The following is a 13,321-nucleotide window of genomic DNA, read 5'->3' on the forward strand; positions in this document are numbered from 1 at the left end:
CCGAAACCCCTGTCAGATTCCACCAACTCCCTCGGAGAAGATGTAGCTTGAACTCGATTACCCCCTAAAAAGACATCTTTTTCGGGTGTGGCTCCGCCCACAATGGGCGCAATACGCCCACTCTCGGCAGGACACAACTAGATCATGATATCAACCTCCCACCCAAGTTTCATCAAGATCGGATGATATCATCGGGTAGTTATGCTGCAGACAGACACACACACACACAGACACACACACACACATGACGAATATGTTGCTGTTGGTCACTTGATATTATAACTCGTGAACCAATGAGGAAAGGGGTACACTGGGACGTGCTCCATTAGCTATAAGCTTGTCGAGCGCTCACTAAACGGCTTGAGCACTCAAACAAGTTGATTGGTAATGGAACATGTGTCTGACTAATCCTTTGAAATCCTTTGTTTGAGGTTAATAGCCAACAGCTTTGTGAGAGTTTTGCTACAGCCTTTGTCAGTGCATTGGTGGTTCAGTGGTAGAATTCTCGCCTGCCACGCGGGAGGCCCGGGTTCGATTCCCGGCCAATGCAACTGAGTTTTTGCATTTAAGAAAAATGCTTCATAACATTGAATTAACTGAACGTCCGATCTTTTTGCGTGCTCTGTAATCTTCTCTCCGTACTTTTAGGCACGAAAACGCACAACGGGAAGGAATCTGAATCTGAATCCACCAGTGAAATCCACGATGCACGGTGTCAGCTCCGCCTTTTAAAATAGTCACGATCACAGCGAATGGCTGATGGAGATTCACGGATAGGGGCGGGGCAACATAACACAAGCTCCACCTCCCATAACAGCGATGAAAACAGAGTGAAACTCCATTAAACTCCAGACAAGATCATGTTCTCTCTGACATGTTAAAGTTAGTGACGTATAAAGTATTCGGTTGACAATCCGGGTCACGTTGTTCACGATGGGCTCACTGGTTGTGAAGCTCTTAAATTGTCGATTTAGTGTGTTGTCCAGCTAGTGTGTTGTCCAGCTAGTGTGTTGCGTTGCCCGCCCACCGAACCACTTTATTAACGCACAGGTTGTAAACCTGGTGCGTTATAGCGTTTGCCTGGGAATTTCTGTCTCTCCAAAAGTGAAGCTAGTTTCTGTCGCTCATTTCTGTCGCTCAGATGTGTAAACAGTTTCTGTCGCTCAGATGTGTAAACATGACGTCATCAAATCTATATTTAGGCTAACCATGGGCTACCCCTTTGGCTGGTACGCGGCCGCTCGCTAGTACATAATGTGAATACATTTCGTGAAAAGTACATAATGTGAATACTAGTAGCAATTTTACAAAAACCATGGCATAATTTCAAATCTTGACCCGAGATGATAATTATGCTACATCATTATGCTGCCGGTTCTGCTGCGAACTACTTCACCATGGAAAGTACCATATGAATAATAATTTCCATGTGCCAACCTGGGCGGAATCCAAGTGGATTCACTTGACTTGTTACTATTAGCAATAACCTGTCGGAAGGGAAGATACATACACCTGTCTTGGGCTAGGTGGATGACTAACCTTGTGACGATGTTGAAATCATTCGATGTAATTATTAGGGTTATTTACACAACCCTGTAACGTGTACTGTATTACAAAGTGACTTGAGTCGGTGTAGAATCTGCTTTAGAAGTTTATTAATTAGAACTAGAAAGAGCAATAAGATTGCAGACCCTCAGTCACCAGGACTTGGTTTGTGCCGCAAATAAACAGAAGGATTTACTAAATGAAAGGTCATTGATTGCAAATGAAAGATATGAAGAGGGTAAAGGTCTGAAAGGAATGTTGCAAAAGTACGTAATTAATAGATGTCGTCACGGTCCAATAATACATAATGGACACACGGTCCACCTCAATTCAAACTGTACGTAATTAATCGACGTACTGGAATGAGCCAGCCACACGAAGTTTCAAGACCAACTCTTTATTACCCAGCATTCCCCAGTCGATCGTCATGTCCTACCACAACTCATAGCATCTTCCTTTGCCGCTCCATTCCTCATCCTTCCGATCGGCAGTCTGCAGCCTCCTCTCTGCAGACCTGGACAAAATCACAGACTGGTCAAACAAGTGGAATATGTCTTTCAATCCTGACAAATCTCACACTCTTACGATATCTCTCCAAAAAGACCGACTGGACAACCCTCCCATCTACTTTTTTAACAACCCTCTGGAAGAAGTTCTGTCACTCAAACTTTTAGGTCTCACGATCTGCCATGATCTTTCCTAGGAAAACCACATTTCCAAGCTGGCCTCCAAAGCCAGTCGCCGACTGGGCATTCTCCATCGTGCGAAGTCCTTCCTTGGCACACCTGAGCTCCTCGCCACATACAAGGCTTTCATCCGCAGCTCAATGGAATACTGCTCTCCCCTCTGGGCTGGTGCTCCTGCCTCACACCTAGCTCGGCTTCACGCTGTTGAAACCAAAGCGTTCAGAATCATTGGAATCTCCCACGATGAAGCTGATTGTGAGGGCCTTTCACTCACTCACCGCAGGCAGGTTGGTGGTCTTTCTGTCTTCTACTGACTCCTCTCCAGCCTTGCTCCTCCAGCTCTATCTGTGCTCTGTCCCCCAAATATTCCTACAGATCGCACAAGATCTGCCAGCAACCCTCTTATGGTGAAGTTGCCAAAATCAAGACTCTCTGCTCACCTTCACTCTTTCATTCTTCTTTACTCCCGCCTCTGGAACAAACTCCCTCACTCTCTTCAATCTCACTCCTCCCTCCAGGTCTTTAAAACAGCTGTTCACCACCATCAATTATCTTCCCCCATCCAAAACCCTGATCTTTTCTACCCCCATTAATTCACCCGAGGTCAACTTTTTTGAAATACCAACTTCTTTCCTGGAAGTCCTAGCAGTGTCCACGTGTTTTATACCTCTCCCACCCACCCCACCCCCCTTCCCAGGCCTCCTCCCCACAAGCCCTCTCCCTCCCACAGATCTCCCGATCTCCCTGCTCTCAAATGTTGTGCTTGTGTGCTTCTCCCTCTCTCCCCATGTTGTCTCCTGCTCCCCTTATTACCTTCGCAAAAGCGGAAGGTTATGTTTTGATCGCTGTGTATTTATTTGTATGTCTGTGTGTGTGTGTGTGTGTGTGTATGTTATTCGCATAACTCAAAAAGTATTCAACCGAATTGCATGAAATTTGGTGGGATGATTGGTTATTATACGGGACACATTTGATTAGATTTTGGGAGCAATCGGGTCAAAGGTCAAGGTCAAGGTCACGAAAAGGTCAAAATCGTATTTTTGTTGTTCTGTTCCCTACACTCCCATGCCAAGTACAGAACAGTAGCTGCGGCGAAGGTATGCGCTCTACCGAGTGCCCGTTCTAGTTTTATGTTTTGTGTCGGTTTTTACTTTTTTGTGATTAATGTTAGCTCTTCCACATGCCTCGATCTTGTATACAAAAAAAAATGTTCAAAATCTCACAGTGGCCAAAAGCCAAAACTAGTACCATTACTCGTCTGATACTGAGGTATTGTGGAGTGATTCGCCAAATGGTCTTTCACTGGGAGTGGGGTAATAGGTAGAGGAGGCTCAAAGGTCTTCCGGAGGTGCTTGCGGTCACAAACCTGGCCATCTTAAGTCATCACATGATATGAATGGGGCGAATGGAATATAGCGGTGACAATTTCTGGCTCCCAGACTTTTTCTTGCTTAACGAGGACTTTCACCCAGAGCAAGTGGTGGGAGCTTTTTAGAGTTCAGGTCATAAAACTTCTATGCCACCTGCTGACACTGTACCAATAGCTGACATGGATCTCCTGGGATATGCGGTTGCAAGAGTCGCTCTATCATAGGCAGCACGTCTCGGAGCCTTCAATTAATCAATAGCTGAGCTGGGGAGTAGGGTAGTCCTGCTATGTGAGATTTCCTGTCCGTCAGCAGGGTCAAATCCAAATCCTCATCAGATTCTCGAGCCTTCCTGAGCCCTTGTTTGACAGTCCGTGTTGTACGTTCGGCCTGTCCATTCGATTGGGCATATGCAGGACTTGATGTCATATGAAATCCCCATTCTTGAGCGAATCTGTTTAATTCTGTACTTGAGAATGACATGTTGTCAGCTCCTGAGGAATGCCATGTCTGGCTAATGTTGCCTTGAGTGCATCAATGACATACTTTGCAGAAAGTGCAGGGACCCGAAACACCTCTGCGTATTTTGAGAAACGGTCTACTACTACTACTACGAGGAAATGTTTCCCTGCAAATTGGAAGAGGTCAGCTGTGGAACTTCCTGTAGTATGAGTGGTTCTTTTCCAGTTGGCAGGTCTAAACTTTGAACACACTGGACATTTGGCTAAAAGATGCTCAATGTCCCTGCTCATTCCGGGCCAGAAGACGACTTTTCGGCCTCTGCCGTTGCTTTTTTACTTGTCCAAAATGGCCTTCTTGGATCGTACTACGTACGTTGCGATGTTGTGTTTTAGGGATTATTATGCGGTCCCCCGCGACGAGCAGATCCTGGGCAAGGTGTTCATGCCTGGTGTCCCTGTTGTGAAAATCAACCAAATCCACAACTCGTCCCATAGATAGGTTTAATCTCAATAATATCTTTACATCATCCTGTAAAATACACCATGCAATATATATGTCAGGATCAAGGCATCATATGAGAAAGATTGGATATATCAGTCAATGCAAGCAAGCCTAGAGTATAAGTGGGTACGTACCATTCAATTCTACACGTCATTGTATAAGGTCGCAGGAGTGGCCTCGAGTCGCGGACGTCCGAGGTCTTATAGACACCGCCCAGCGGTTTAAGTGAGCGTCTCACCTGGGTTCAACTTTGGTACATTTTCACCACATTCACCCCGCCGTTAGAACTATGCTGCCACGAGGCAGGAAGCAAGCGCGCGTCAGCACTAATGGGTAGAGGAAGTCGTTATATCATTATTGGGGGTGTCAAAGAAATATTCCTATTGATTCTTGTCTTTGCGCAATTGTTTTATGTTTCGCACTCTGTCAAAGCGTCTTCAGGGCTTCCTGGAAAGCGCTGTATGAAATAAATCCATTATCATTATTACAGGCCAGTCGGTCCATCCGTAGCGGTCAGTGTGGCGAATTACCCTGCCAGCACAGGTTCGGAAACTACCGGGTACGACGTCCCCAAACCCGGAGTCCCCTGCTTCGGAGTAGCCGCTGGAGGCAGGTGTCGGAGGGGCACCTCAGTGCCCTCACCGCTTCAGGCAGGGGTGTATCAGGCGAAGGGAGGGACGGCAGATGTTCCCGTGGCGCACTCATAGCCTGGTTAGCAAACATGCCCGATACCGGTAGACGATGAGCCTGTGGGTCACAATAGTCTAGTCTCACAGGCCTATGTGCTGGATAAGGTGTACCTTGGGTGTGCTCGCTGTCAAGGTGCACCTTGTCGATATGCAACTCATTACATAAGGTGTACCTTGCATGTGAGGTGTACCTTGTCGAAGAGCGAATGCCCATTCGTCGCAATGCAACTCATTACAGGCAGATGCGCCGAAGTGGAAGAAGTGTAAATCCTCTTTACAGTAAGCTGTAACAGTAAGTAAGATTACATGACAGGAGGCCATTACAGTAAGCCCATTACAGTAAGTCTGTACCTGCCATGGCTCCCATGGGTACATGGTCGATCCACGTTAGATCCTTGGCTCCCAAGGGTACATACGCATTACAAACTCTTGTTTCGGCACGCGAAGCTACCGTTGGCAGCGATCGCACGAGACACGAGCGGCCTCTGAAGGCTGCCTGGACGACCGGCACGGCTGATTACGACGACGCACAAAACGACCGAAACGCGCAGAATCCCCCGGGATGCATATGGCATCCTGGCCAGCTGTACAGCGCGCGCGGAGGATCGGAGACGATCGGCAGACCGAGAGAGAGTCCCGGCTGGATAATCTAGATGTCGAGATGATTGTCATGCTAGATGTCCCAGATGGATTGGCCATCCCCGGATGTCCGACCGCTCCATCCATGCAACGCCATCATTGCATGGCACGGATCCAGCCGGACCGCGGAGGGATCGACCATCCACGGACGCAATGGCACAGAGACCCAAAGACAGCCATCGTCCCGGATGGACTGTCCATCCACGGCTGTCCGACCAATCCATCCATTCAACACCCTCATGGAATGGCTCGGATCGACCATCCATGGACTCCAAATGTCCATCCTGGGCCCCCACAAGGGGCGAGGTGGGAGGCGTTATACCGGACGGCACCCGGGCGAGCAACAATGACCTCCCGGGCCCCCACAAGGGGCGAGGTGGCCCGATCACAGGGAGGGGCCATGTCGAGCAAAGGTGGCAGACAAAGGTGGCAGACGCTCCTTACCCGGTCACGGTGTACCCCAGAAATTAATCCATCGTGCGTAGGGAGTAGTATTTGCACGTGCGTAGGGAGTAGTTGCACGTATACAAGTGATACCAGCGCGACCTCGAGGAAGCGCTGCAGAGTAGCAACATGGTCATATCCCTTGGACATATCCACAAACCGCAAGATTAACGAGGTAGACGAAACATCTGTTAAGGCACCCGATCCCACCCCCCCCCCCCCCCCCCCCCCCACCGAGGTTGCAGCAGCGCGCTGCAAACCGAAGACAGACGACCTTCACCGTCTGGGTCAGGCTGAGTCACAGTCAGTCCGGGGCAGAGGGAAAATGGAATCAGACGAGGCGTCTCGCAGGCTCGAAATGTACGAGCCAAGAGCTCTGTCCGATAACGAGCCCAGAGTCAAGGGCGAGCAGACAGTACGGTGCCCCGTTACATGCGCAGGTGACAAGGGAGTCGGGCGCGACGCTCAATGTCACCGTTTCACGAGGTCACCGTGAACTCCCTAGACGGCGCTGGCGCGCGACCCTGAGGTAGCGCCGCGCTACGTTGTTTACGTCGTTTACGTAAAGGACATGTGGTACGTAGTTTACCAAGGTACAGGGAAATGTAAACGAATCCCCGATGAGATCGCCGGAAGCACGCGATGACGCTGTAAAGCAATTTACGCTGTAAAGCATTACGTTAATGACGCTGTAAAGCAAACGCGTGATATAGGCGATGACGTCATCAATTCCGGAATCTAAAGTCTCGCGTCCATTGGGCAGCAGCATTCGAGCGAGCTCGAGATCGGTATACGGAATACGAACCCGGCCGACGGGCGAAAGTAATATCTAGGGCGCACCGCGTACGAGGGAAACCGAAAGGCGAGCTCGGCCTGTTGCTCCAGTGCGGGTGAGCCCGCCGAGTCGAGGGGCGAGCACGCCGAGTCGAGATGGCGTGCATGCGGGGCAGCGATAGACTGCACGACCTGATGTAGCGTCTCGTTTGTTTTGCTGACGGGTCAAAGCATGAAGGATGAAGAGGCCATTTGGTCCGTCAAGCCTGCTCTACACCAACACCACATTAATTCAATCCAACAGTTTATCTTATTAAATTAATTGGGTGAAACGCGGGGTGTGGAAAAGGAATGAAAGCAGACGGTGTACAATGGTCGCAGGTGTTTAACGAATACGCCGTTTGAAGATCGGGAACAACACATCAGGTAAATACAAAGGACGAAGAAGAACGATCATCTTATGGAATACACATGTATACGATCAACCATCATAAGCATAACCCGAGTGCCGTGAAAGGCTATGAAGGTCCCGCTCGACGTCCTTAGAAATTCATCCGTGCTGCGACGAGTCCTCGCATGGTGCCAAGCGAGCCTCCATTGAGGCGATTCCGGGCAGCGGAGTTCGCCGGCCTCGGGGAGTAGCCACATGCAGGTGGGATTGCGACGGCCGCGATCAGAATCGCCGGCCTCACAGAGTAGGGCCCGCGAGAGGAACCGCATGCAAAGGGGTTCATCCAGCGAAGATGCGGCGCGCGCAACTGGCGCGTCGTGCATTGTAGTGATTCCATCCAGCGACGGTGCGGCGCGTGACTCGCGCGTAAGAGGGGTTCCGACGAGCAGCGATAGGAATCGCCGGCGTCGCAGAGAGGGCCCGCGATGGGTGCCACGTGTGGCTTCGCGTAGGAGGTGATTCCGAGCAACGTTCGGAATCGTGGGCCTCGCCGATATAGTGGGCCTCGCCGATATAGTGGGCCTCGCCGAGTAGGGCCCGCAAAAGGGAGCAACGTGCGGCTTCGCGGCGAGGAGGTGCTCGGAAGCAGGATGGGATCGCGGGCCTCCCAGAGTATTAGCACGCGATGGGTGCAGTGCACGACGATTTGCGTGGAGGAGGTGGTTCCACCGAGTATCGAGTGGTCGGAGTGAGCCGATCGTGACGGCGTGATTCCGACGAGCAGTGCGCGATTCGCGCGGAGGAGATGGGCCACCGAGTAGCGAGTGGTCGGAGTGAGTCGGTCGTGACGGCGTGATTCCGACGAGCAGTGCGCGATCCGCGCGAAGATGGGCCACGGAGTAGCGAGTGGTCGGAGTGAGCCGGTCGTGACGGCGTGATTCCGACGAGCAGTGCGCGATTCGCGCGGCAGTGCGCGATCCGCGCGGAGGAGATGGGCCACCGAGTAGCGAGCGGTCGGAGTGAGCCGGTCGTGTCGGCGTGATTCCGACGAGCAGTGCGCGATTCGCGCGGAGGTGATGGTTCCACCGAGTAGTGAGTGGTCGGAGTGTGCCGGCCGTGTGGAGGCATGGCCGACATGGGAGACGTGATCACTCGCGTGGGAATCTCATCTCGGGCCGAGGCACGCATATCTAGGATGAATCCCTCGGACGGAGCCGTTAGCGCTTCCGAGCTGCGATCGGACGGGTAGGCCGGCACCTCCAAGCGGGTCCGTCGTTCCGACGGGGTTTCGGCCACAGGACGTTGCCCAGTAGCATCGTTCTCCAGGCATCTTGCCGGAGTCCGTCACGCCTGCTCTGGTGTTCGGGTCTCAGGAGAGCAGGTCGCGCTTTGACGACGCGGTCCCGCGAAAGGCTTGCGAAGTCCCATCTTTCGAGGCAGGCCGGCAGCGAGAGTAGTCGGAGCTCCGTTGCTGGAGCTAGCTCGACGGGTCCTCCGCCGGTCATTCTTCTCCGAGTTGGGCCTCGCAGGAGCGCGGAGAATGTCGGGAAACGCTCGTCTGAGATCTGCGTTCATCCGGCCATCGCCAGACTCGTGTCCCGCCATTTCCGAAGATATTATTGAGATTAAGTGTTGTGAAAATCAACCAAATCCACAACTCGTCCCATAGATAGGTTTAATCTCAATAATATCTTTACATCATCCTGTAAAATACACCATGCAATATATATGTCAGGATCAAGGCATCATATGAGAAAGATTGGATATATCAGTCAATGCAAGCAAGCCTGGAGTATAAGTGGGTACGTACCATTCAATTCTACATGTCATTGTATAAGGTCGCAGGAGTGGCCTCGAGTCGCGGACGTCCGAGGTCTTATAGACACCGCCCAGCGGTTTAAGTGAGCGTCACACCTGGGTTCAACTTTGGTACATTTTCACCACAGTCCCAATATGGCTTGATTAATGGGTGGCAAGTTGGCTTTGTGGGATAGCCATCCATTTATGATAAATCCAGCTAAAAACTGAAGACCGTTATCATCTGAGGTTGCAAAACGTAGGGTCTCTAGTCTGTGTTCGCTTCCTGGCAAATGGGATATCAACTGGTGCACCCTCATGTGCATGTCTTCAAAAAAAAAGGAATATACATTTGCTTGCCAGGCACATACTCGAGTTTTTTTTGTGTTTTTTTGTATACTGAATCGAGGCTCGTGAAAGAGCTAACATTTATTTCACAAACAAATCAACCAGACAAACAAAATATACAAAAAGAGGGAGCGGAAGACAAGATGGGGAGAGAAGGGGAAGCACACAACCACAACATTTATTTGAGAGCAGGGAGAAGTGTGGGAGGGAGAGGGCTTGGGGGCAGGAGGTGTGGGAAGGGGGGGGGGGGGGGGGGGAGAGGTATAAAACACAAGGGGACCGAAATTAGCGGGGGTAGAAAAGATCAAGGTTTTGGATGGGGGAGGATAAGAGATGGTGGTGAACAGCTGTTTTAAAGACCTGGAGGGTGGAGTGGGATGAAGAGAGTGAGGGAGTTTGTTCCAGAGGCGGGAGAAAAGAGGAATGAAGGAGTGAAGGTGAGCAGAAAGTCTTGATTTTGGCAGTTTAACCATAAGAGGGTTGCAGGCAGATCTTGTGCGACCTGTAGGAATATTTGGGGGACAGAGCCCAGAGAGAGCTGGGGGGGGCAAGGCCAGAGAGGAGTCGGTAGAAGACGGAAAGACCACCAACCTGCCTGCGGTGAGTGAGTGAAAGGCCCTTGGAGTTAGCTTCATCGCGGGAGATTCCAATGATTCTGAACGCTTTGGTTTCAACAGCGTGAAGACGAGCTAGGTGTGAGGCAGGCGCACCAGACCAGAGGGGAGAGCAGTATTCCATAGAGCTGCGGATGAAAGCCTTGTATGTGGTGAGGAGCTCAGGTGTGCCAAGGAAGGACTTTGCACGACGGAGGATGCCCAGTCAGCGACTGGCTTTGGAGGCCAGATTTGAAATGTGGTTTTCCCAGGAAAGATCATGGCAAATAGTGAGACCCAAAAGCTTGAGTGACAGAACTTCTTGGAGAGGATTATTCAGAAAGTGGATGGGAGGGTTTTCCAGTCGGTCTTTTCGGAGAGACATCGTAAGAGTGTGAGATTTATCAGGATTGAAAGACATGTTCCATTTGTTTGCCCAGTCTGTGATTTTGTCCAGGTCTGCAGAGAGTGAGGAGGCTGCAGACTGCCGATCTGAGGGATGAGGAATGGAGCGACAGAGAGTAGAGTCGTCAGCAAAGAGATAGAGAGGATTTTCAAGAGTCAGAGAGATCATTGATGAAGACCAGAAAAAGCACAGGGCCCAGAACACTACCTTGGGAACTCCAGCCTGAACAGGAAGAAGAGATGAGAGAAACCCATTCAGGGCCACACGTTGACTACGACCAGAGAGGAAGTCCGCCAGCCATGCGTGGAGATTTCCATGGATACCAAAGGAGGAGAGTTTGGTGAGCAGAGCGGGGTGCCAGACCGTATCGAAGGCACGTGAAATGTCAAGGGAGACGGCTCTAATTTCCTGTTTGGCGTTGAGCACCTCCATCCATTGTTGAGAAAGCAGAAGCAGCATGTCCAGAGTAGAGTGACCAGGTCTGAAACCAAATTGATGATCAGAGATCAAGCCATTGGAGAAGAGGAAAGATTTCATATCTGAAGCAATGATGGATTCCATGACTTTGCTGATAATTGGGATAAGGCTGATTGGTCTGTAGTTGCTAGGATCTGTTTTTGCACCTTTTTGTGCAAAGCGGTGATGTTGGCTGATTTCCAAGCAGATGGCAGATGACCTTGAGCAAAAGAGAGGGTGAAGAGAACAGAAAGAGGGAGTGAAAGAGCGGAAGAACATGATTTTAGGACCCGTGGGCTGATGCCGTCAGGACCAGTTGCAGAATCAGAGTCGAGGGTTGACAGAAACTTTTCCACCTTGTCAGGAGGAAAGGACACAGAGTCCAGGAGCAGCTGGGTACGACTGGGTATGGTGGGTACAGAGAGGGATGGGTTTGGGACACAAGATTTAGAGGCAAACACAGAGTTGAGGCATTCAGCTTTTTCACGTGCGGAGTCAGCCGTTAAGCCGTTTGAGGTGAGGGAGGGGATGGAGGGGGAACAAACACCAGAAACAGATTTGACCAGACGCCACCAGGATTTGGAAGAGGGAGACAGATAAGAGAGTTCGGTCTTGAGAACGGTGAGATATTGTTTCCTGGCTCTCCTGAGGGTGGACACACACTTGTTTCGGGCTTTGTGAAAGGAAATGAGATTTCCTTCCGTTGGATTTGCTTTCCAGGAGACGAAAGCAAGTTGTTTCAGGGCAACAGCCTCACCACAAGATTCCGTGTACCATGGATGGGAGGAAGGGTATGACAACTGAAGACGAGATGGGATAAATCTGTGCATGAGAGAGAGCAATTTACTTTGGAAGAATTCCCAGGATGAGTTGATGTCAGAGGCGGTAGAGATGGGAGACCAGTCCAGATGATTGATGGCTGCTTGAAGACCGTGCCAGTTGGCCTGAGTGAAATGCCAGACTCGTCGACGCTGAGGAGGCTCTCTGAGAATGGTCAGAGAGATGTCCACTTTGACAAGCACATGATCAGATGAGCCGATTGGAGCAGAAGAAGAGCAGCAGACATTTTCAGGGAAGTTAGTGATAACCAAGATGCATAACCAAGAGTTCCAAGTCATAACGAAGAAGATGAAGCAACAACATTTGCAATCTAGGTGACACTCTGTGAAGAGGTTTTCTAACGATGGTCACCAATGGCTTGTGGTCTGCACCTCTGTCTTATACCCATATTCATAGTAGTGGAGCCTTTCTACCGCAAAGACAACACCAAGCAGTTCATTTGATATCTGAGCATAGTTTTGCTCTGCCACTGATAGCAAACGAGAGGCATAGGCAAACATGCTCCTCAGCCAGGAGATGAGGCACCAGCTTGGATGACTGATGGTTTGGACGGCTCATGCCAAATTGCCTGCTGAGTATGTGGAATGCTGCAGCGTGTTCACGGTGCCACTGCCATTGTGCGTCCTTCAGTAAGTCACGTAGCGGCGCCGTGATTGTCGACATGTTGGGTACAAAAAGCGAGAGGTAGTTCGAAACTCCCAAGGCACACTGTAGGTCTGCTTTCGATGGGGGGTGTTGGCAAGTTTGTCACCGCTTGTACTTTGGCCACATGGGGCCTAAGGCTTTTGGCAGTGACGATGTGTCCCTTACAGCAGACCTCTCACACCTTCCACTGAATCCGACGATTAAACTCTATGTTACTTGACCCAGCACGCTTGAGTCGTTTGCTCACAATCGTGTCATATTCACCTTCAATGGCCGCATCCACAATCTCATCATGGCCCTGGGCCCATCTGTTCTTCCCCTCCTGCCACCCTTCTCAGTCCACCCCTCTCCCTGAGCAACATCGGGTACCCCTGCTAGTTGATAGTTGAGCCTGTATTGTGTGAATCAATGATTGCCTTCTTGTTCTTTCCCCTCCCAGTTTTAAATACACTTTACGAAAACATTGGGTCTCTCTGAGTCATTCGGACGTCTATGATCACTGAGTCAGAACAGGCTCTAAATCCGGCCCAGAGCATCTCGACTGTCTGGCCGGCACGACGCCCATAACAGTACATTTCATCTTCGATTTTGATAATTTTTCAGATAAATTGGCGCAAAGCAAAAACACACGGAAATGTGAAAATGTAACTTTATTTTAAAAGTGTAGCATGTATGCTATTTTTGAAACAAGCACAAGAGGGCAAGCAAGGGAGTATCCTAAAAAGATGCAGAAATTTT

The 13,321-nt window shown here is 50.3% G+C and overlaps 1 non-coding gene across 1 annotated transcript; it reads left to right on the plus strand.

Annotated features, from left to right (window-relative positions):
* The first annotated feature begins 479 nt into the window (after positions 1–479).
* On the plus strand, positions 480–550 carry TRNAG-GCC (transfer RNA glycine (anticodon GCC)). The gene has a single exon. It is a non-coding gene; the product is annotated as a tRNA-Gly (tRNA).
* Positions 551–13,321: the final 12,771 nt, after the last annotated feature.

Source organism: Myxine glutinosa, chromosome 12, assembly GCF_964187855.1.
Source record: "Myxine glutinosa chromosome 12, kmMyxGlut1.1, whole genome shotgun sequence".
Lineage (NCBI taxonomy): Eukaryota > Metazoa > Chordata > Myxini > Myxiniformes > Myxinidae > Myxine > Myxine glutinosa.